We start from the raw sequence: 24,029 nt of genomic DNA, 5'->3' as shown, positions 1-24,029 counted from the left end.
ATTCATGCACATTCCAGAAATGTGCAGAAATCTTGGCATTGACAGAAATCACTGATGTAACGGTCTCCTCAAAAACAGCTGTCATGTCGCTCTGTTGCTTTACTGGTGAAAAGCTATGTGTGAAGAAGATAAGAGAGTGTCACAAGATGATCTTTCGTATAATGTGGTGAAGGTTGTTTTATTGAAATTTGGAGTGCAATGACATTATATGCTTGAAACTGATTCTTCCAAAAGTTAATGACAAAGATCAGAGAGGATAGAGAGAGAGAGAGAGAGAGAGAGAGAGAAACACAATACAATTTGTGTTAGAAAATCCGCTTTGCTACCAGCCATGATTGTCCAAGATAGTTAGAAATACAATTTGTTGCCTTTCTTTTCATGGACTCGTATATGACCAATGAAATTGCAATCGACTTATCGGTTCAATGGCTTTAGTAGTTGTATCTTCCCATTGTGAAACACAAAATACTGGATTGCAAACCTCTCGAAGTAGAATTCATTGCAAAGCAAACATAAATGTTATTTCACTTGGTGGGGGTGATAAAATCCTTGATCTTCACTTCTTCTACCATTGGGGACACTGAATTAAGGACACATCTTATCTTCATGGAGAAAAACATAGAACATGGTTGATTGTGTCGTTGAATTTATGCATTTACTCACTGATGGGGTTTCTAGTCCCCTAAGGAACTAGGGTTCAAAAATCCCTCAGAAATCCAGAACCGTAGGGATGGAACCAAACCAGACCTGGGAGAAAACTTATTATCCTAGTTAAAACAAGTCAAAGGGGCCCACAATTTTGGTTGAATGGACTATTCAGCAGGGAGAATATTTCAGTAAAATTTGATTAAATTCCCATGGTCAGATTTACAGATATTGAAGAATCCTTCTGGATTGAGGAAACCAAAACACAAACAGAAGAAGAAATCGATGCTAGGGTTTAATGGCTCAAAACAGAAATCAAAGATAGAAATAATATCAGTAATTTATCAATGAAGAGAACCAAAAACAAAAAGTATTGAAATCAGGTTCAGAAAGAGAGGATTCTGAAGAAATTTAGTTGAAATAAAACTCTGAAAATAAATGGGAAATTTTTGGGCTCTTAAAACAGGAATTGAAACTAGAGGTAGAGGCAGAAATCAGAATACTAACTGTAATTAAGCTAGGGCAGAATCTAACTATCATGATAGAATAATAACAAAGCAGAACAGATTTAAAGGAGGTAGGAATAGGTATACCACAGGGTTTTGAAAGTTCAAAATCTTACTTGATATGCAAGAAATTGAGGAGAGATAATGGAGATAAGAGAGGGATAAATCAATAAGGAATCCACCTGATTTACATGCTGAATCCACAGCAACAACACACCTGAATCCACAAATGCACAGCCTGAAATCCATAGACCAAGTTGCAGCCAAAGCTGCTTTATTCATCAGATTGTGGGTGGAGGATTAACCCCTTACTTGCTTATATAAAACTGACCAGGAAAGGGAAAAGAAACAACAGTCTAAACTCTCTACAAGTCTCCAATCGCAGGCTGTAATGGACAGTCCTATCCTGACTCTAATAAAATTAAACTACAACGCAACTCAACTCAGCCTTATCCCAACTAAACGGGTCAGCTACATGGATCCTTGCCCTCCAATCAGCTCTATCGTAGGTCATATTTGCTACAAGGTCTAAGCTCTGCATGTCTTTCCTCACAACTTCTCTTAAGGTCATTTTAGGTCTGGCCTTGGCTCTTTTAGTTCCTTCAATCTGAATCAAATCACTCCTCCATATTGGAGCATCCAAAGGCCTCCAATGAACATGGCTATGCCACCGTAAATGACTTTATCGTAGCTTATCATGCATCAGAGCTGCTCCCAAATCAGCTCTAATATGACCATTTCCTTACTTTATCCTTCCTAGTTTTGCCACTCATCCATCTCAATATCCTAATCTCCACTACACCGAGTATATCTATATGATGCTTCGTAACTGCCTAACATTCTGCACCATACATCATATCGGTCGTATGATTGTCATATAAAATTTTCCTTCAAGTTTTAAGGGAATATGTCGATCACATAACACTCCGGATGCACCTCTCCACGTCATCCATCATTTTTAGTTCTCTGTGAAACATCGTCCCATATATCACCTTCTTTATTTATGATTGAGCGCAGATACCTAAAATAATCACTTTGTGGAATCTCCCTCATCAATTTTCACCACCTTATGACTCGTCTTAGTGTAACTAAAGTTATACACCATATACTTCATCTTGTTCTACTTATCTTGAAACCTTTTGATTCCAAGGTTGATCTCCATAATAACTTGGCGTTAATTCTTGCTTTTGTCTCATCCATGAAAACAATATCATCAGCAAATAGCATACACCAAGGAACCCCATCTTGATTGTCTCTGGTTAAATCATCCATAATAAGAGCAAACAAATAAAGGCTTAAAGCTGATCCTTGGTGTTACTCAATTGTAATTGGGAATTCACTACCTTGATCGCTCATAGTTCTTACACTAGTCACCCAACCATCATACATATCTTTAATATATCCACTTTTTTTACTTGAAACACTGCCTTAGTGCTTGCTAGATTAACTCTCTAGGGACTCTGCCATAAGCTTTTTCTAGGTCAATAAAGACCATATGGAGATCCTTCTTGCAATCTCTAAACCTTTCCATGAGTCTCCCAAGTAAATAGCTTTTGTCATGGACCTTCTTGGCATGAAACCAAATTGGTTCTCCGTAATAGTGGTTTCTTGTCTTAGGTAGGTTTCAATAACCCTCTCCCATTATTTCATAGTATGACTCCTTGTTTTTATGCCTTTTGCAGCTCTGAATATCACTTTTATTTTTGTAAATTGCATAGTTGTCAAGGCGGCAAGGCGACTCAAGGTGGTGGAGGGGTGCCTAAGTGCTTAGGTGACAAGGCACCCAAATGTTATTTTTTATTTTCCCTCTTTTCTAACATTATTTAGTATGGTACAATATATCAAAAATCAACATTAAGCCACATCAAGTCATCAAAAATCAACATTAAGTCACATCAAGTCATCAAAAATCAACATTAAGTCACATCAAGTCATAAAAAATTAATATTAAGCCACATCAAGTCATCAAAAATCAATAGAACTAGAAGACAACAGAACTGAAGAAGCAAGTTATTGGAAGTTTGAAACAATCAAAACATACATTTGGTTTATACTGTTCTTGGAATTGGGCATTGCCTTGGTATACTTAGTCTCACATTTGGTTTATACTGTTCTTAGAAAATATGGTCTTATCTATAAGTAATTAAATTGCTCTCAATTTAGAGAAATGTTTTTGTTCTCTAAGAAGTTTGACTGGTCAAATGATTTTATTTTTACATGAGACTTTTTGTATTAGGTAGAGCACAAAACCAGCTTGCCAACAAATCCAAGATTGTTTAAATCTGATTTATATTAAAGAAGCTATGTTTCAGCCAAACCTTATTTGGTGTGCGAATGCTGTTAAAATCGCCTGAATGATAAGATTTTTTTTAGATATCAAAACAAATGAATATTGTACCCCTCTTTTGGTTTTTAGCAATGTTTACCATATTAAGATTTATGAAATTTTTAAATTTGAGAAAAACCCTAACATTAGAATGTTGAAAATTTGACCTACCGCCGAACATCCAATTTTTGTTCTTGAACTGGAGGGTTGACTTTTTATCCTTTTAGAATTTTATTTTTTAACTATTTTTATTAGATTCAAATAGGGGGTCTTTTCTTATTTATGAATAGTATCTTAAGTAAATGAAATAAGAAATATAAAAACATTTACTTGCCTAGCGTCCAGGCGGCGCCTAAGCGACGCCTTAACAACTATGGTAATTTGGAACTACAATGCTTCTCTTCCATTCATCTGGCATTTTCCTTGTGCTCATAATCTTATTAAACAACTTGTATAGCTAAGATAAACCACATATTTCTAAGCTCTTCCACACGTTTATTGGGACGTCTTCTAGGCCTTGTGCCTTGCCTACTTTCATCCTTCTTAAAGCTTCTTTTACTTTAGATACCCTAATTTTTCGTATATATCTATGACATGTGGTGTCTTGATGGATAATACAGTATTCTGGGACACTATTACTCGAAGTGTCTTCATTTATTAGGCTGCAGAAATAACCTTTTCATCTCTCCTTAACGTCCTAGTACTTTACCATCTTCACTTTTAATATATCTAACATGGTCGAGAATTCGAGATTTCTACTATTGCTTTCCCTCATTTTAGCTATCTTATAGATAACTTTTCCCCCTTCCTTTGTGCTAAGATTGGTATAAAGATCTTCATATTTCTTCGCCCTTACTTTTTCCACAATCTTCTTAGCTTCATTTATGGCAATTTATACTTTTGTAGATCTTCCACATCCTTAGTCCTTTGTCATGTCTTAAAACTAGCTTTCTTAGTCTTAATGGCTGCTTGAACCTCATCATCCCACCACCAAGTCTCCCTAGAAGAATGACGATTTCCTGTCGATTCGCTTAGGACATCTAGCAACCTTCTTAATATAAGTAGTCATTTTGTTCCACATTGTATTAGTATCTCCCTGAAAGTCATGGTACAAGATCTTGGTGAGATCTCGATAATATCTCGGTTTCGCTAGGGCTCGAGATGAGACCAAAGGCGATAAAAAAATACTACAATATCTCGGTATCTCGCCAAGACCTCATGAGATCTTGGACTCGGTTTGACTCGGTTGAACCAGAACAACTTTAAGTGACTTAAATACACCCCTCTGCGAGATTCGACCCCAAACTCGAAATCTCGCTCTGTGATCTGTTGTGAAAGGAAAACACATAGTTGGTGTTTTTTTTTTTTTGTGGCAAATCTCAGCTCCAATGGTAGGACTTGTTACACACTTGCACAGTTACACTTTGTTTAATCGAATGTCTCTTTCCAAGTTTTTAACAATTATTAACAAACAATCAGGCCATCACCAGATGAGACCAAAGGCGATAAAAAAATACTACAATATCTCGGTATCTCGCCAAGACCTCATGAGATCTTGGACTCGGTTTGACTCGGTTGAACCAGAACAACTTTAAGTGACTTTAATACACCCTTCTGCGAGATTCGACCCCAAACTCGAAATCTCGCTCTGTCTCGCCTCTCTTGATCTGTTGTGAAAGGAAAACACATAGTTGGTGTTTTTTTTGTGTGGCAAATCTCACCTCCAATGGTAGGACTTGTTACACAGTTGCACAGTTACACTTTGTTTAATCGAATGTCTCTTTCCAAGTTTTTAACAATTATTAACAAACAATCAGACCATCACCATGTATGATTATAAATGCAACAACAACGAACTCAGTCTTATCCCAACTTAATTGGGTTGGCTACATGGATCCAAAGAAAACAAATTAGGGAAAGCTGAGGTCTAATACAAAAAAACGAGGAGATTGGAAAAGAGGGATGCGAAATGAGATGTGAAATGAAAATGGAGAATTGACAAACGAGAGGTAGAAAATAAAAAGAAAAGTGGAAAGATAAATGATAAAAGTAAGAGAAGAGAGGCACAACCCAGCAAGTCAGGAGAATCTCAGCTAAATGGGGTTTGCTACGTGGATCCTTGCCCTCCAATAGGCTCTATCCGAGGTCATACTTGGTACAAGACCTAGACTATGCATGTCCTTCCTCACAACTTCTCCTATGGTCATTTTAGGCTTGCCTTTAGCTCTCTTAGCTCTTTCAATCGGGATCATATCACTCCTTACTGGGGCATCCCTAGGTCTCCGTTGAACATGACCATACCACCTCAACCGACTCTCTTGGAGCTTGTCATAAATGATTATGAATATGATGCCTACTGCTTAAATGGTTTATGATTTGATGTTTTTTAATTCCTAATGGTTATATAAGTTGTTTTACATCTCTATTTAATTATTTGTGTTCTAAATATTGTGTGGAATAGCCTAGGGTAAACCTCACGTACGCCGTAGACTACCAACCTGGGTCCGAAGTCAAAGTATAATTTTGGGTTTGAATTTGTAAAATAGGGTGGATGTCAAGTTTCAAGACCTATCTTGGCCATATGGCCACCAAAACCCACCACCGAGTTAAGAAGGGAAAAAATACAAGATCTCGGCGGAACTCAGTTTCATGGCCCGGCGAAACCAAGGGCAAAACTGAGTTCTAAAACCTTGATCAAAGTCCCACTTTCCTTGTTTGACCACTTTATCAGTAAATGATTTCAAAGTATTTCCTTTTAAGCTCCACCACCGTATCCTAGGGCAAATAAGCTTACCTTTCTTACGATTCTGCATAGTGAGGCACATATCCATGACCTCTATTCTATGTTGTGTGGTTAGGCTCTTCCCTGGTATAACCGTACAGTCCATATTTAACACATCTATCGGACTTTCTAGTTAGGAAGAAATCTATTTGGCTACTATGATGTCCACTTTTAAAGGTACCTAAATGCTCCTCTCTCTTTTCAAATAAAATCTTTACAATGGATAAATCTTAAGCAACAAAAAAAGTCTAAAACTGAGATCCTCTCCTCATTCCTCACTCCAACGATATCCTCCATGTACACCTTCATAGCCTTTACGATCTTTCCCAACCTATCCATTCAGATCACCCCCTATGATAATCTTTTCTCTTTGACTAAAACCTTGCACTAATCCATCATTGTGTTCCCAAAATTGTAACTTACTATTGTCATCATATTTGAGGTACATAAGTGCTAATTATATCGGCAAACTCTTTCTCCAACACAGGCTTGATGGACATAATCCTATCTCCGAATCTTTTAACATCCATCACGTCATTCTTTAAATCTCTATCCCCTACTCTGCTCACTTAGCTTGTATTACTTTATCCCCTGTATACCAAAGTTTAAAGTTGTCCAACTCCTTAGCTTTGTTACCCTTCTATCTAGGCTCTTGAATATACACTATTTTAATCCTTCGTCTCCTCATAACATCTATCAATTCTAGACTCTTACCCATTAAAGATCCAATGTTCCAAGATACAAATCTAATTCTACGCTTTTGGACTAGCTTCTTTACCCGCACTTGTCTACAATGCAAGTACTCTTGCCTACTTGTCACCATATTCGGGCGCCAACACGGCGTGTCACTTAAAGGGGACGCCCTAGTTAACCCTTGCTCACTTTTCACTACATTCGGGTTATAGTGTAGTGCGTCATTTATTTTGGCGGGGAACGCCCTAGCATAATGTTGATAATATAAGGTTGAAGAATCCATGTAAAAGGGTTTGGCTAGGGTTTTTTCAAGTATCGACTGCTGACCTGACGCACCAAGGTTAGGGTTTTTTTCGGTGCCGGCTGCTGACCTAATGTACCAACCTCCTCCTCTATCCATTTTCTCCAATCAGATCTGTTACAAATCAAGAGAAGAAAAGGAAAAACTAGAGAAGAAACGATAGAAGGAGATGAGATGGGGAAGAAAAGAAGAGAACTCGATGCACTAAGTTCCTCTTCCACTGTTTGTATTTATAATAATAACCAATTACATCAAAATAGGAAACTCATTCCTTGTCAACCAAGAAACTAAAAATAATGAGAAACTAACCCTAACAAGGAAACTAACATAAAACGGTGGAAACAAACTAAGAAACCAAGATAGGGACAATCCCCCTATTCATGGTAAATTACCCAAACTACCCTTGTCCCACCACGGCACAAGGGCCCATTCTCAACACCCCCCCTCAAGCTGGAGTACACATATAGCAAAAAGAAATCTCTAGCTTGAAACAAAAGCACAAGGTAACAATTGTAGCACCACCTAGCAGTCCATCACCAGCTCAAGCATAAGGGCCACCAATTAGCAACAGTAAGTAAAAGAAACCATGTCGAATAGAACCAAACAGCAACGAGCAATAATAAGCGGTAGAGAACCCCAACTGCGATCAAAAGATCATATAACAGCAACAACATCACCACAAAATCTTCCCAAGGAAGACAGGTAGTAGATAGACATCTTCCCAAAGAAGACAAGTAAAAGTGCAACTTCAACAGCTGCATCACAAGAAGAATCTCGCAACTCTCTTAGAGGCACCATTTGACAAAAGGCTACTGTCTCAGAGGTACTACTGCGGTACTTGTACATCAGCTCGATACTCGTAGAATGTGGACCTAAATCACAAAGACAGTGTTGAAGTCGTGAGTTATATGGGGCAAATAGGTCTTTGAGTAGTTACTTTATTCCTTTGTTTCTGTCCTTTATATTTCTATCTTTTATATTTCGACTATGTAAGGGCAATTCTGTCCAGTTAAGTTTTATATAAATAAATCATATTAACCTGCGAGAGAACATTGAGTTCTCACGCAGGTCTTCTCTCTTACGGCTTGCTCTCTTTCTCTTCTCCTCTTTCTCCCTCTTCTCTCTGCTCTCCCACCTTCTCTAATCTGGTTCTCTTATTTCTGGTATTGTATCATGGTATCAGAGCCTAAATAATCAGATTGGAGAAACCCCCACGATTCTCTTTTGATTTCCCTTTATCGATTTCTGGTTTGTGGTGTACAGCCACCTATAGCTGTCTCTTCTATGATGTAAGTTCACTCCTTGAAGAATGAATGGAGTGATACATATTGGTACCTACATGATTTGATGATCGATTGGAATCCTCCCTCAATTTTTTTTCTTGAAGGCTGCTGAGATCGAGTACAGGAGAAAACCCTGACAATTATTGTTTTGTTTCTTTCGAAGCTCTTCGTTGATGTCTGGTTGTTCTGGCCTTCTCCTACATGGTATTTAGTGATTCTAGAAATTATCTTACCCTGTTTTGGGGTGATGCTGCTGCTGCTGTGAAGATCCTTTCTTCTTCTCAGAAATTCTGAGATCGATTCTGCCTGGCTGCTTCTATCAGTGTGGGGCTGCTGCTGTCTATTATCTCTGGGTTGCAGGAGATTATTCATCCTTTTATTATCCTCTGCTGCTACTTATTACTGCTGTTCTTGGCTGCCTTCATTGAGTGACATTGGTTGCTGCATATTTACATTATTTCTGCCTCGGTTTTTGACGTATATACACTATGGCTGATTCGAAGACCTCCAACGACAATGTGAATGTTCAGATTACATCCATAAAGTTGAAGGGAGGTTCCAACTACTTATTGTGGGCACAGGCTGTTCAAGTCTACATTATGGCCAAGGACAAGGCTGACTATCTTACTTCTCCTCCTCCAGCGGCTGACTCTAAGGATTATAGTACTTGGAAGAGGGAGAATGCTATTATTTTGATTTGGTTGTGGAACTCCATTGAGCTTGACATTGCTGTGAATGTTATGTTCCACACCACGGCAAAGGGAGTTTGGGATGATCTCAAGGAGACATACTCTCAAGAGAAGAGTATGACACGTATCTTCGACCTTTATGAGAAGCTATTTCAATTTCAGCAATCGGACAAGTCTCTCCAAGACTATTACAATACTTTTAAGGGAATGGTCGAAGAACTAAATATGTTTCAGCCCCTCACCACTGATATTGAGAAGTTGAAGTCTTAAAGAAACAAATTCTTTGTATCTAAATTTTTGGCTGGTTTGAATCCTAGTCTCAAGGCTGTTAAAGGACATATACTTGCTGGGGAATCTGTCCCTACATTGAATGACACTTTTTCTCCATTGCAGCGTATTGCTTCTTTTAGCTCCAAGCCCGACACCAATCCAAGGGAAAATTCTGCTTTCACTGTTACTAGAGGCCGTGGCTCAGGGGGAGGACACGGATTTGGTGGTCGTAATTCTGGCGGACAACATATTGACAAAGCAGCCCGTTTATGTTCTTATTGTGGGAAGACAAATCATACTGTTGACACTTGCTGGTCCAAGCATGGGAAACCCGAATGGGCTCAAAACTTGGCCAATCATGCAGTCTCTGAAGATGGTTCTGATTTTGCTGCACCTAGCGATTCTAAAGCTAGTTCGACCGTGGGAGATTCTTCTACCAACCTTCGTGATGAGATGCAACAACTCATGCGTCACATCAAGAGTCTGGAATCATCCACTTCCACTGTCACCCTAGCTCATGTAGGTACTCCTGCTGCTCTCCTTTCTACTACTTCCACACCTTGGATCATTGATTCAGGGGCTTCCGCTCATATGACTGGTAAGTCATCGGTTTTTAGTTCTATCTTTACTAACTCTCACACACCTCCTGTTATTGTGGCCAATGGTTCCTCCACTCCTGTTACCGGGCATGGTACTGTATCTCTCAATTCGAATATTTCCCTGTCTTCAGTTCTACATGTTCCTCAATTTCCTTTAAGTCTTCTGTCCGTTAGCCAACTTAATAAAAATCTAAACTGCTCGGTAACCTTTTTTCCCTCTTACTGTGTTTTTCAGGATCTTCACACGAGGAAGACGATTGGTGGAGGGTGTGAGAAAGATGGTCTATATTATTTGTATGGCGCTGCCCCGTCTGCTACGGCTACAGCTACTTCTGTTGGTGGAGAGTCTCCGTTTCAATGGCATTGTAGGCTAGGACATTTATCTAGATTACAGGTTGTTTTTCCCCAGTTTAAGAGTTTGAATATATTAGATTGTGAGGGCTGCGAGTTGGGTAAGCATCATCGTGCTACCTTTCCATCTTGTTCTATGCCCCGTAGTGAGTCTTTATTTTCCTTGGTACATTCAGATGTGTGGGGTCCTTGTCGTGCTAGCAATAGACATGGTTTTTGTTATTTTGTCACTTTTGTGGATGATTATTCCCGGACCACTTGGCTGTATCTTTTAAAGGATAGATCAGATTTTTTAAATGTTTTTCAGAATTTTTGCAATGAAATAAAGACTCAATTTAATGCTGTTATTAAAATTTTTCGGTCTTATAATGCTCTAGAGTTTGTTCAAAATGAGATCTCTTCTTACTGTGCTTCTACTGGGATGATTCATCAAATTAGTTGTTCCTATACTCCTCAACAGAATGGAGTTGTGGAACGGAAAAATAGGCACTTACTTGAAGTTGCCTGGGCCCTCATGTTGCATATGCAGGTGCCCAAACATTTTTGGTGTGATGCTGTACTTACTTCATGTTTTTTGATTAATCGCATGCCCTCTTTTGTCCTTGGTGACAAATCCCCTTTCTTTATTTTATTTCCCGGTGTTTCGACTTTTAGCTTGCCTCTTAGAGTTTTTGGGTGTGTTTGCTTTGTTCACAATCTCCATCTTCATGGTGATAAGTTGGACCCTCGGTCCACCAAGTGTATCTTCTTGGGTTACTCTAGGACCCCAAAGGGGTATAGATGCTATGATCCTCTCACTCGCAGACAATTTGTGAGTGCGGATGTCACCTTCTTCGAGGGTACATCCTATTTTTCTGACAACCCTACTATATCTAGTGATCCATTAGCTGTGTCTAAGGCTCCTCCTATTCTTGCCATTGTCCCTATGACTCCTCCACTACAGGTGTACCGGCGCAAGAGGCACTTTGGGCAACTCCATCCGAATCAGCCTGGCCCATCCGCATCGCTTCCTGCACCTGTCTCAACCTCTGGTGGAGATCCTACTCTACCTGTCCCGCCTGTCGCACCAGCTGATCCGGATCCTGATGCCTTGCCTATTGTTACTCGAAAAGGTAAACGTTCATGTACTCAAAAGTCTCTCGTTGCTTATCCTATTGAACAATTTGTTTCTTTATCTCATCTTCCTCCTTGTCCCCATGGTCTTGCTACCTCTTTGTCTGCATATACTATTCCCCGCACTCACATTGAGGCTCTTCATAGTCCTGCCTGGAAACAGGCCATGGATGTGGAAATGGATGCTTTACTGACTCGACATACATGGGAGTTGGTGGATTTACCTCCTGGTAAGGACCTAGTTAGGTGTCGTTGGGTGTACACTATTAAGTACCATTCCGATGGGTCTGTTGAGCGGCTTAAAGCCCGCCTGGTAGCTAAAGGGTATACCCAGACTTACGGTGTTGACTACTTTGAGACTTTTTCTCCTGTGGCTAGACTGAATTCTGTTCACATCATTATCTCTTTGGCTATGAATTTTGCTTGGCCGTTGTATCAGTTAGACATCAAGAATGCTTTTCGTTATGGTGACCTGCTTGAAGAGGTCTATATGGAGCAACCTCCGGGCTATGTTGCTTTGGGGGAGAATAGTGGTCTTGTGTGTAGGCTGCACAAAGCCATTTATGGGCTGAAACAGTCTCCACGTGCATGGTTTGAGAAGTTTAGTTCTGTTGTCACACAATTTGGTTTTACTCAATGCTTCTCTGACCATTCTGTGTTTGTTCGCCGCCAAGGAGAGAAATTGGTGGTTCTAGTGGTTTATGTTGATGACATCATTGTGTCAGGAAATGATGAAAATGGGATCCAGGAGGTGAAAAGTTACTTACAGCAGCACTTTCAGACCAAAAATTTGGGCCAGCTTCACTACTTCCTTGGGATTGAGGTTATCTGAAGCAAGAAAGGAATAAGCCTGTCTCAAAGGAAATATGTACTAGATCTGTTGACTGAAACTGGTATGCTTGCTGCAAAACCAGTGGATACTCCTATGGACCCTAATCACAAGCTTGGTTCTGATGATGGTGAGAGTCTTAAAGATATTCATTCCTACAGAAGCTTAATTTGGAAGTCGTTATATTTGACAGTTACTAGGCCAGATATTTCCTATGCTGTTGGGGTTCTTAGTCAGTTCATGCAGTCCCCTTGCAAGTATCATTGGGATGCAGCTATCCGTGTTCTTCGGTATTTGAAGGGAGCCCCTGGGAAAGGACTGATTTATCGTCCAAATAAACATATGGACTGGTTGCTTATTCTGATGCTGATTGGGCAGGTTTTCCTAGTGACCGTCAATCAACTACAGGATATTGCACTTTTGTTGGGGGAAACTTGGTTACTTGGCAGAGCAAGAAACAGACCACGATTGCCAGGTCCAGTGCTGAAGCTGAGTATAGAGCCATGGCCCATACCACCGCAGAGCTGATGTGGGTTAGGTCTCTCCTTCTTGAGATGGGTTTTTCTATTCCAACCCATAGTTGTCATGGCGACGCCATGGCGTCCTGGCGCTGGAGAGGGTTGCATGGCGACCTACGCCATGGCGACCCTCTTTGATTTCTTCTTTCTGTCTCTCTTTCTCTCTTCGATTTCTTCTTCCTGTCTTCGATTTCTTCTTCCCTCTTCGATTTCTTCTTTCCCTCTTCAATTTCTTTCGATATCTTCTTCCTCTTCGACTTCTTCTTTCTTCTCTTCTTCTTCCTCTTCGATTTCTTTCGATTTCTTCTTTCCCTCTTCGATTTCTTCTTCGATTTCTGAATTTTCTTCTTAAAACTTGAGAAACAATAGAGAAAAAATAAAACATGGCTTGAGTATACATCTCTTAACACATTAAAAATAGAGAAAATAAAAAATAAAACATGGTCGACATGCTCGCCATGGCGTTGCGACATGTCGATATATCGACATGACACCCCTCCACCGACTTGGATCGCCGTGACGCCGTGACAACTATGTTCCAACCCCAATGAAGATGTTTTGTGACAACCAGGCGGCCATCTATATTGCTAGTAATCCCGTCTTTCATGAGAGGACTAAGCATATAGAAGTGGATTGTCACTTTGTTCGCAGTGTCTTGTTGAAGAAGCTGGTTGAGACACCTTTTGTCTCTCCGTCTGATCAGGTTGCTGATGTGTTCACAAAGTCTTTATTTGCTCCTACTTTCCAGTCTTGTTGTAACAAGCTGAGCATGGGTGACATATATGCTCCAGCTTGAGGGGGGAGTGTTGAAGTCGTGAATTATATGGGGCAAATAAGTCTTTGTGTAGTTACTTTATTCCTTTGTTTCTGTCCTTTATATTTCTGTCTTTTATATTTCGACTATGTAAGGGCAATTTTGTCCAGTTAAGTTTTATATAAATAAATCATATTAACCTGCGAGAGAACATTAAGTTCTCACGCAGGTCTTCTCTCTTACGGCTTGCTCTCTTTCTCTTCTCCTCTTTCTCCCTCTTCTCTCTTCTCTCCCACCTTCTCTAATCTGGTTCTCTTATTTCTGGTATTGTATCAGACAGCATTTGGTTGCTGACCGACCACTCAAAGACAGCATATGGTTGCTGACTGACCACACAAAGACAGCATATGGCTGCTGACGAACCAGTCGGCATAAGGCAGCCGTGGACCAAATAGATAAAAGCTGTACTGTTGTTGAACTAAACACATAAACTCTTAATGTTGCTGTGGATATGAGCAGATGACATGTATAGATAAAAATAATCTTCAAGAATGAGTGACTGAAGCAAATAAGTCTTCAATCATGTAGAAACACACCATGCTGATGGCCAAATGAATCAGTCAAATTTCCAAATAATTCTTGAGCAACGCAATAACCACAAGCACCAATAATCACCAAGATAATCTCAAATCTCCCCCTCACATGTAGCATTATACGTGGACAAATAAGGTAAAGCCAATGGGAGACAGCCAGAGTGTGCCAACAATGCCAATCTTTAAAAAAAATTGGAACTCCAAATTGATATGACCGGGTCCACCATTTAATTTGTACTGAAACTAATTAATGCAATCTCCAAGTGATGCAAAAACAGGATCAAAATACCCAATTGGGTTCGTGTGGACCCACCGAAGTACACAAGAGGCAATAAACAAGGGTAGAAACGTAATTGACTAGAATGTCCAAAGGGGTACTTGGGTAAATAAACGAGAGAATGGCAAAATTGTAATTAAACAGAATATTCCAAGGTGGTATGGGTAAGTACCAAAAGGATGGGACATGAAGAGAATTAAAGAAGATATGGGTGTTAATAAAGGGAGGAGGAATTAAATAAAGTAACTAACAAAAGAAGGGCACTAAGAAAGGAAAGAGAGAAGAACGTTTGAAAGACCTTCATCTCTTTCCTTCCATAAAACCAGAAATAAAAAAACTTGCAGAGTATCAGTCACGCGACCAGCAACTTGAGAAACCAAATATTAATGTCTTCAACCCATCGACTTTCAAGAAGAACCATGGAAGAAGCAGCAGCATCAAATAGATAGCAACAGCAGCATCAATAGGAGGATTACAAGTGCAAATTGATAAGCAAACAAGAAGCAGTGGCAGCCATAGTCGAAGAACCAATGAACCATTAGCAGTCGAACCCAGCTTCAGCAGTAGCAGCAGGTTATGGAATATTTATTTATTTATTTTTACAGTAACGGACAAGACAATAAACCAGCAGTCTGGTTCGACTCAAACAGCACCAACGAAAAACATCTTCTCCAACAGAATCATTTCACGTCTGTGGCTGCTCACCATAACTGAGACCTTTAAACGACCCTCAAACCAGCAACGTTTTGAACCCAGATTGATTCAAACCATCAGCTCTGATATCATGTTACAAATCCTGAGAAGAAAAGGAAAAACTAGAAAAGAAACGATAGAAGAAGGGATGGGGAAGAAAAGAAGAGAACTCGATGCACTGAGTTCCTCTCCCACAGTTTGTATTTATAATAATAACCAATTACATCAATATAGGAAACTCATTCCTTGTCAACCAAGAAACTAGAATAATAAGAAACTAACCCTAACAATGAAACTAACATAATACGGTGGAAACAAACTAAGAAACCCAGATAGGGACAATCCCCCTATTCATTGTAAATTACCCAAACTACCCTTGTACCACCACGGCACAAGGGCCCATTCTCAACAAGATCTATTCAAAGACATACTTTTTACTAGTCCTATGCTATGCATTTCTTTCCTCATCACTTCTCTTAGAGTCTTTATTCCTACCCCTGGCTCTTTTGCTCCTTCAATATGAATCTAATCACCCCTCCGTACTGGTGCATTCATAGGCTTTCGTTGCACATGTCCATACATCCTTATATTACCTTCTCACAACATATCATGTATTGGAGCTACTCCTAAATTAGCTCTAATTTGTTCATTCCTTTTTTTTTTTTTTTTCTAGTTTTACTACTCATCCATATTGACATCCTCATTTCAGTTACAATAAGTTTTTTTTTTTACTACCCAACATTCAGCTCCATACATCATTGCCGGTCGTATATATGCCCTATAAAATTCCCCTTTAAAGAAATTAGTTGATCACACAACACTCCAGACATCCCCGTCCACCTCATCCACCCTATTCTAATTCTTTGTGCAACATCATCTTCTATTTTTCCTTTATTTATGATTGAACCAAAGTACCTAAAATTTTCATTTTGCAGTTTGCACTATCTCCCTATCATAATTTTTGTCACTCCATTTTAGTCCAATTATTACTAAAGTTATTCTCTATATACTCTGTTTTTGTTCTAATTATCTTAAAACTTTTTGATTCCAAGGTTGATCTCCATAATTCCAACTTTGCATTTATCCCTGCTTTTGTTTCATCAACCAAAACAATATCATCAACAAAAAAACATATACTAAGGGATCTGATCTTGAATGTCTCTAGTTAGCTCATCTATGCCTAGTGCAAACAAATACGGGCTTAGAGCTGATCCTTCATGTAATCCAAATATAATTGGGAATTCATTAACTTCCCCCCCCCCCCCCCACACACACACAGTTCTTACATTAGTCACTACACCATCATACATATTTTTAATCATGTTCATATATTTACTCAAAACACTTTTATTCTTTAACACTTTCCAAATTAACTCTCTGGGGACTATTATAAGCTTTTCCAAGTCAATATAGACCATATGAAGATCCTTCTTACATTCTCTAAATCTTTCCATTAGTCTCCTAAGCAAATAAATAGCTTGAATGGTTGATCTTCCTGACATAACCAAATTTGTTTTCTGAAATGTTAGATTCTTGTCTCGGGGAAGTTTCAATTACTCTCTGCCATAATTTCATAGCACGGCTCATAAGTTTTATTCCTCTATAGTTATTACAGCTTTGAATATCACCTTTATTTTCACAAATCAGATCCATAATGCTTTTCCTCCATTCATTTGACATTTTTTCTTGTGCTCATAATCTTATTAAACAACTCAGATAGCTAAATTATTCCACTAATTCCTAATCTCTTCCACAACTCTATTGGGATACCATCTGGATCTATTGCTTTACCTAGTTTCGTCTTCTTTAAACCTTCCTTTACTTCAAACACCCTAATTTTATGTATATATCTAGGATTTATGGTTTCTTGCTGGTTAATACAACCTTCTAAAACACTATTGCTTGAATTGTTATCATTTATTAAGTTGCAGAAATAGTTTTTCCATTTCTCTTTAATCTCCTCATCACTTTATTAATGCATTATCATCTTCACTTTGAATGCATCTAATATGATTGAAATCTCTATCCTTTACCCATTTTTAGCTAGTTTATAGACATCTTTTCCCCCTCCATTTTGCCTAAATTGCTATGGAGATAGTCCTTGCTTTTCTTACTGTATTCTTAGCTTCATTTCTAGCAAATTTATACCTTTTTAAATCCTCTTCATCCCTAGTCCTTTGCCAAGTTTTAAAACTAGATTTCTTAGCCTTAATGGCTACTCAAAGTTCATCATCCTACCACTAAGTTTCCTTAGATGAATGCATAGTTTAAGATTTCAGTTTTGACCTGGGTTTCAATTCTGGTCGAGACTGAAATATTTCAGGTTTTGGTAAATATTTCGACCAAAATCTGTACCATTCGGCTGCACTATTCGTTTGACTATTTCGATGGTCAAATGACCATATTTTGGCATGAAACTTTAGTGCAACCCTAATTAAGCATCTCTAAACATATTGGAAACTTTATAATGTAAAAAAGCACACCCAAAATGGTACTTTGGTTTTGGACCTTAGGTTGTTAGTGTATGCCCATACCCTATTGTATACTTTCTGTATCATATCCTATTCTACACACAATTTTGTATTAGAACACACATAATTCAATTAAAACAACTAAATAGGCATTAGGAATGTAGAAAAAACAGTACACTTACAAGTAGTCATGTACAACTATTCATGATTCTAAAAATTGTCTCGAACAGCCATTCGACCAGGTCGAGTTTTTCGAAATCGGTGATATCTCGGCAAGACAGTGCATTTTTTTTTTTGGGTTTTAGAACTATGTTTCGGTGGGCAAATGGCCACAGTTGGCTCTGAAACCTTAACGGAAGCTTGTTTTAGTCTTAATAAACATATTTAAATCTTCAAATTGAAAAAAATAAAAAATAAAAAACACCTTATTTGGTGTTTTGGATTTGCACCCTTGGTTGGCAGTAAAGGCCGAACCATTAATGTAATATTGCCTATTCTACTGATTGTATGAATGATATGAGACATAATTGGCAAGTAAAACAAGTAAATTATGCACTAATGGATGACGACACATAATATTGAATAATTATTTAAAAAATAGTTAAAGACTTAGAGTTTCTACTACAAACCACAAGACACAATGAAAGTGTTCACAATGCATATTGCATAGACACCCAACCCAAGTACAATGAATAATACATTAGTCATAGACACCTTACTATCATAGCTTCCACGTCTCAACTCCCAAGTCCCACAATACAATAATATGACACTATGAGTACTAAGGAGGTCGAGATTTCTCAAAATATTTGAAATCTCAATCGAGTTTTTCGAAACATTACATTTTTCTATTTCGCATGCTATGTCGTCTCGACCAGCTCGAGTTTCTCAAGATCTCGCCGAGATCTCAGCGAGTTTTTGAACTATGCAACTATTGACAGCCCTACAAAATCATTCCTCCAACTGATGCGGATTCATCTCCAAAATAAGTTTGTTTTATTAGGAATAAGTCTAGGGCTGGGTTATATATATGTTGGGCCTTTGATCCCATGGGTTTTCACTATAATAGGTCATTTTTAAGGACCTAAAGTAGTGGTACATATGTTGCATACGGGATTAGCCCTATACTTAATTTATTTTCATGTTTTAGTGTTTTAAATTGAACCGGTTTAACCACGGGTCCAATTTAAGTGATTTTAGAATATTCTTTTAGAATAGAATCTTTTAAACTTAAGTTATATTTTAGGGTCCACACCTTTACATGAATTTTAGAGATGGATTGTTTTGTATTTAGACTCAACCTAGGATTTACTATTCCTAGGCTGCATAGGAATTTAGGCCTTTAACCAATATAATAAAGAACAACCGTGGGGCTCCTCTTTACCTCACTGTTTTATGAAATCTGCTTTTGCAAGTTGTTGAAACCTTTCTTCTACTCATGGTACAAGATCTCGGCGAGATCTCGCAAATATCTCGGTTTCGTTGGATCTCGAGACGAGATCACAATCGATACCTAAATACTACAATATCTCGGCTGAGATCTTAGTATCTCGCCGAGATCTCGCCAAATATCTTGGTCTCGGTTCAACTCGGTTGAACCAGACCAACTTAAGTCTTATAAAATCCCCCCTTGGAGTCGAAATCTCGCCTTTGTTGGTTTGCTGTGAAGGGAAAACTCATACAAAGTAGAAGTTTTGTGATTTTTTTGGGCAAATCTCACCTCCAACTGAAGATGGAAGCTTCAACATCTCTCTTGGGAGTTGCATTACATCTCAAGAACACTTTTAGGTAAAAATTCCTTTTAAAAAACAATTTTTTCATAGAAACATGATCTAACCTTGTTTTGTTGACTATCAAATTATTATATGTTATACAATGTCCACCGATCTATTGATTGAGCTTGATTTGACAACAAAAACATCGTGATCATTGTGATGATCCGGCCCGACACTCATTTCAATACTAGCTTGTATTTATTTAATATATGTGACTATTCTTTCCAATTTTCTAACAATTATGAACAAACAGTCGAGCAATCACTATGTATGATAATGAAATATGAATATGATGCCTAATGCTTAAATGGTTTATGGTTTGATGTATTTTAATTCTTAATGCTTATATAAGCTGTTTTGCACCTCTACTGTAATTATATGAGTTCTAAATATTGTGTAGAATAGCCTAGGGTAGATCTCACGCAAGTCGTAGACTACCAACCTAGGGTCCGTAGTCAAAGTACCATTTTGGGTTTGAATTTGTAAAAACAAATGATTCCTTTGTGTTTAGAAGGCCTAAAATAGGGTAAATGTCAAGTTTCAGGACCAATCTTGGCTATATGGCCACCGAAACCAACCATCGAATTGAAAGAAAAAAAAATACAAGATCTCGCCGATGGTTTTGTGGCCTGGCGAAACCAGTGGTGAAACCGAGATATAAAACCTTGCTTCTACTGAAGATCTGCTTTGTGTGTGTGATCAAAGCTGGTAGGATTGGTGTGTGATCCAGTCGACACCTTGCGGTGTGAAGCCCGGGTTGTTCGTTGGTGGGATTGGTGTTTGATCCAATCAACACTCTGCAGTGTGAAGCCCGAGTGGTTCCTCTTAAGTTCTACTTTCAAGTTCAAGTTCAAGATCTGATTTTTATTCAAGTTCAAGTTCAAAGATTCAATTTTTATTCGAGTTTCGTCCTCAAACAAGCTGCTGCCAAGCAGTAATCTACTACTACAGTAAGTTTGAGAAATCCCCATCCCCATCCTTCTTCTAATCCTTTACAACCCCAACCCTAGTTTTCCCATACCCTAAATTCCCCACAGACTTAACCAGCCATCAGAACTTCATCAAATTTCAACCACAACACCCCCTGTCCATAAGGAGAACTCGATCTCCCTTGCTACCCATCCCAACCACTGAAACCCTAATTTCCCCCATCTCAAATCAAAACCCAAAACCCTAATTTCTGTCCAGCCCAAACTAACCCACAGAACAGTCTACAAAGCTGACCGATTATCTCTCATACCCTCCTAAGAAAACCATTCAAGTTTGGTTAACTTCTGTCCAGCCAAACCCTAGAAATCCATCTTTTACTCTTTTCCAAAACCTGAAACCGTAACCCTAACTTGCTGCTCATTCAAGTTTACACACTTCCGCCCCTCAAAACATCTGAGGACCTTCTCTGATAGACTCCCCTACATCTGCCTAGCATATCCAACACCTCAAACCTTAATCCTAACCCTAACCAAAGCCTAACCCTAATTTGACCTACTTCCACATTTTTCACCAATTGGACTGCCTGTTCATAGCAGATTCAGTAGTACTGGTTCCTAGTGGGTCTTCTACCTACCTAGGACTACATTACCAACTCTGTCAGTACCACAGAATTTTAGGAGCCTCGAAACCTCTAGAAAGTTGTTGCTGACAAAAACGTTTCTCTGACTGTATCACAAAAGATGGCCATGTCATGGTATGCCTGAAGTGATGGTGGCGGCAGAAGCAATTCGATACAAAAATCCATTACAAAAACAATTGGAACAAGGATCCTGATGAACAAATGTGATAGCAAGTCAAAACTAGGTTTGTAGGTTACCTAGAGCGCACAAGAGGCATGCTCTTCCAAAGGAATGCAACACAAGGTCACGATCTCCATTAACTGCGCCACCCAAGGTTTTAAGTATCCTTCGGTATCCGCTGATACTAATCGATACATATCGTATCTTTAAGGCACCAATACGATATGGTGCTGATACAATACCTAAAAAAAATTGATATTGATACATGTAAGAAAATCCTTTATATATAATCAATCGAATGCATTTGTCTTGTCGTACTTTCTTTTCCTTTTTATTCATGATACATAATACTTATTTATAGTGTATTATGCTTCAAAACTATATTTTGCATATAATCTAAGCATTTCCATATGTTTCTTGACCATTTCCATTCTTTAGCGTATCTTGCGTCTCTTCGATACGATACGATACGTCTCTTAAAATCACCCTTCCGATACGATACCTGATACCAATACTTTATACCTTGGGACCACCTCTAAGGCTCTAATGGCTGAAACCCTTGCTTGAAGGGGAAGAAGACTCTCTTTTTCTCTCTCAAGGCATCATTAGCAAGCCAAGCAGTCTTGGCAGTACCATTGGATGGTATAGGGGTGTTGCCGGTCAAGTACCCCGAAAGATAATTCCCACGGATAGTCAATAGGCATGCTCGTGACCATGCAAGGTAGTTAGACCCATTCAATTTGGTTGGTCCCGGCTTGAGAGAGAGGTTATGGCCATGAGTCCCAATACAACTCACCTCACTAACCTCAAGGTCTCCCGCAGAGTTGTTAACATCACTATCCTCCGCCATTGAGTTGGAATCTCAATGAAAAAAATTGATACGGTGCTGAAAGAAATGTATAAAGCAAAGAGTAGTAGTGGAGAAGCTACTGTATCGTCCGTGAGAGATATGGGAAATATGGTGGCTGGTGCAATTGGCAACAAGGCGTAGGAGGCCTGAGCAAGGGCCGAATGAGGCTGAAGAGCAGCGGTAGAGGGCTTGGTGGTAACGGTAAGGGCCTTGAGTCTGATGGTGAGGAGATGGTAGTGGTAGGGAGTCGTGAAGGACCTGGAGTGGCTAGGCGGTGATTGAGCAGCAGCAGCAGCAGGGAGCCACGAGGGGCCTAGAGGGCCTGGCGGTGATGGAGCAGCAGCGGCAGGGAGCCGCGAGAGGCCAAGAGGGCCTGGCGGTAATGAGATAGAGGAGATAGGGAGCAACAAAGGGCCATTGGTGGAGCTGACATGCGCTGAGGCCCTTCAAGGTGGGTGGTAGAGGAATTTAGCTCGTCTCCATGGAGGCGTGCGCCTAGGGTGCTGCCAAGGGGCATCCAACGGTTGAGCTGTGCCGCGCACATCTCGGCGCATGTCTAGGGATGTGTGCGGCACACGCCAACGGCTGGCAGCGTCCTGGGCGTTCCTTGCTCCCTGGAGACAATCCTGATCCGGTGGTAGAGGCCTAGGCGGGATCCTAGGGGGTCACAGTAAGAACGAGATAGCCCTAGAAGGTCACGGATGGAGGGTGAAAGCCCTTGTTGCTCACCGCAAGGGGCAGAAAGGCTTGGGCCTTGCGGCTGAGGGGCCTAACAGCCAGGCAGAGTCATCCAGAGGGGATGTAAGGGCCTGTTGGCGATTGGAGGCAGCTAGTGGTGGTCGATGGTGATGGTGGTGGTGCGATATGCACCGGTCAGCAGTGGGCAGACATGGTACCGCATGTTCAATCAATCATGTTTGATGCGGAGAGGCCGGACCCTCAAGTACTGGTGGCGGCGGTGGGAAAAAAAAAACCTTTTTTAGGGTTTTGGGGCTCTAATACCAAATTGAATATCAAAATAATTGGCTTGTCGCTAGAGGACAGAGGCCTACTTTATTTGTAGATTGGAATGATAACAAAAATAAGGTATGCTAGGTGGAGATGACTCAGCTCCACCTTAGCGCACACACAAGATATATTGAACCTAGACACCCATTAACAAGGCACCCTTGTCACATAGGTGGTGTGTTGACAGCAATGGAACCCACATATTTCCCCATGTTAGATGAAGCAATAACAGATAATCATTTCAAGGAAAGAAGGTTACCAACTAGTGGTTGTGGTTTCTTATGAATCTGATGATATTACTAAATTCTAGTAGAAATAGGAGACCCCTAAAACCTAGATATGGATTTTCTTAAACCCTATTAACATTATTTGAATGATGGTAAAGTGGCCCTCAAACTCTATCCTGCCTTTCATGCATAATTTTAAACCCAGAATGGTCTGCATGGTGTTGGCCCCTGACCTGGCCACCTCTGTGTAGGGGTCTCAATCAGTCGGTTCGGTCCGGTTTCGGCCTTTTATCAGGTTGGCTTAATGGAGCTCTTACCGGGCTATTAGTGGTTCGGTTTTGGTTTTTCATATATTTACAATAAAAATATTGACAATAATGGCTTTTTATCAATTTTTTTTGGGGTTGGTTCAGTTTTTAGTTTCAATTGGTCTGTTTTCTACCGGTTTCATAAAACTCCAAAACTGAAACCAAACCTTAAGGGTTGGGTTTGGTTTGGTTCGAGCTGAACTGGTCGGTCCAATTGGTTCGCTGGAAATTGACACCCTACATTTGTGTGTTTGGTTAGCTCCAGATTTATTCCACTAGGATCCATCATACCTTGAGGACCTGGCTAGTTTGTGTCAAAATTGTCTGATCCAGGGAACTGGATCTTCGGTTTTCTTTGATCTTTCAAACAATATTTATGACATTGTTGGTTTCTCTGGGAACATAGCACAAGCACCAGCAGAACTGAGAGTCAACATC

General features: G+C 39.6%; 1 protein-coding gene across 2 annotated transcripts in view; it reads left to right on the top strand.

The window, feature by feature from the left end:
* LOC122639432 (probable sugar phosphate/phosphate translocator At3g14410) overlaps nt 1-24,029 on the top strand; it is a 30,592-nt gene that overhangs the window by 644 nt on the left and 5,919 nt on the right. The window lies entirely within an intron of this gene.

This window comes from Telopea speciosissima, chromosome 9 (assembly GCF_018873765.1).
Source record: "Telopea speciosissima isolate NSW1024214 ecotype Mountain lineage chromosome 9, Tspe_v1, whole genome shotgun sequence".
Classification (NCBI taxonomy): Eukaryota; Viridiplantae; Streptophyta; class Magnoliopsida; order Proteales; family Proteaceae; genus Telopea; species Telopea speciosissima.
This window is presented reverse-complemented; position numbering and strand designations above follow the sequence as displayed.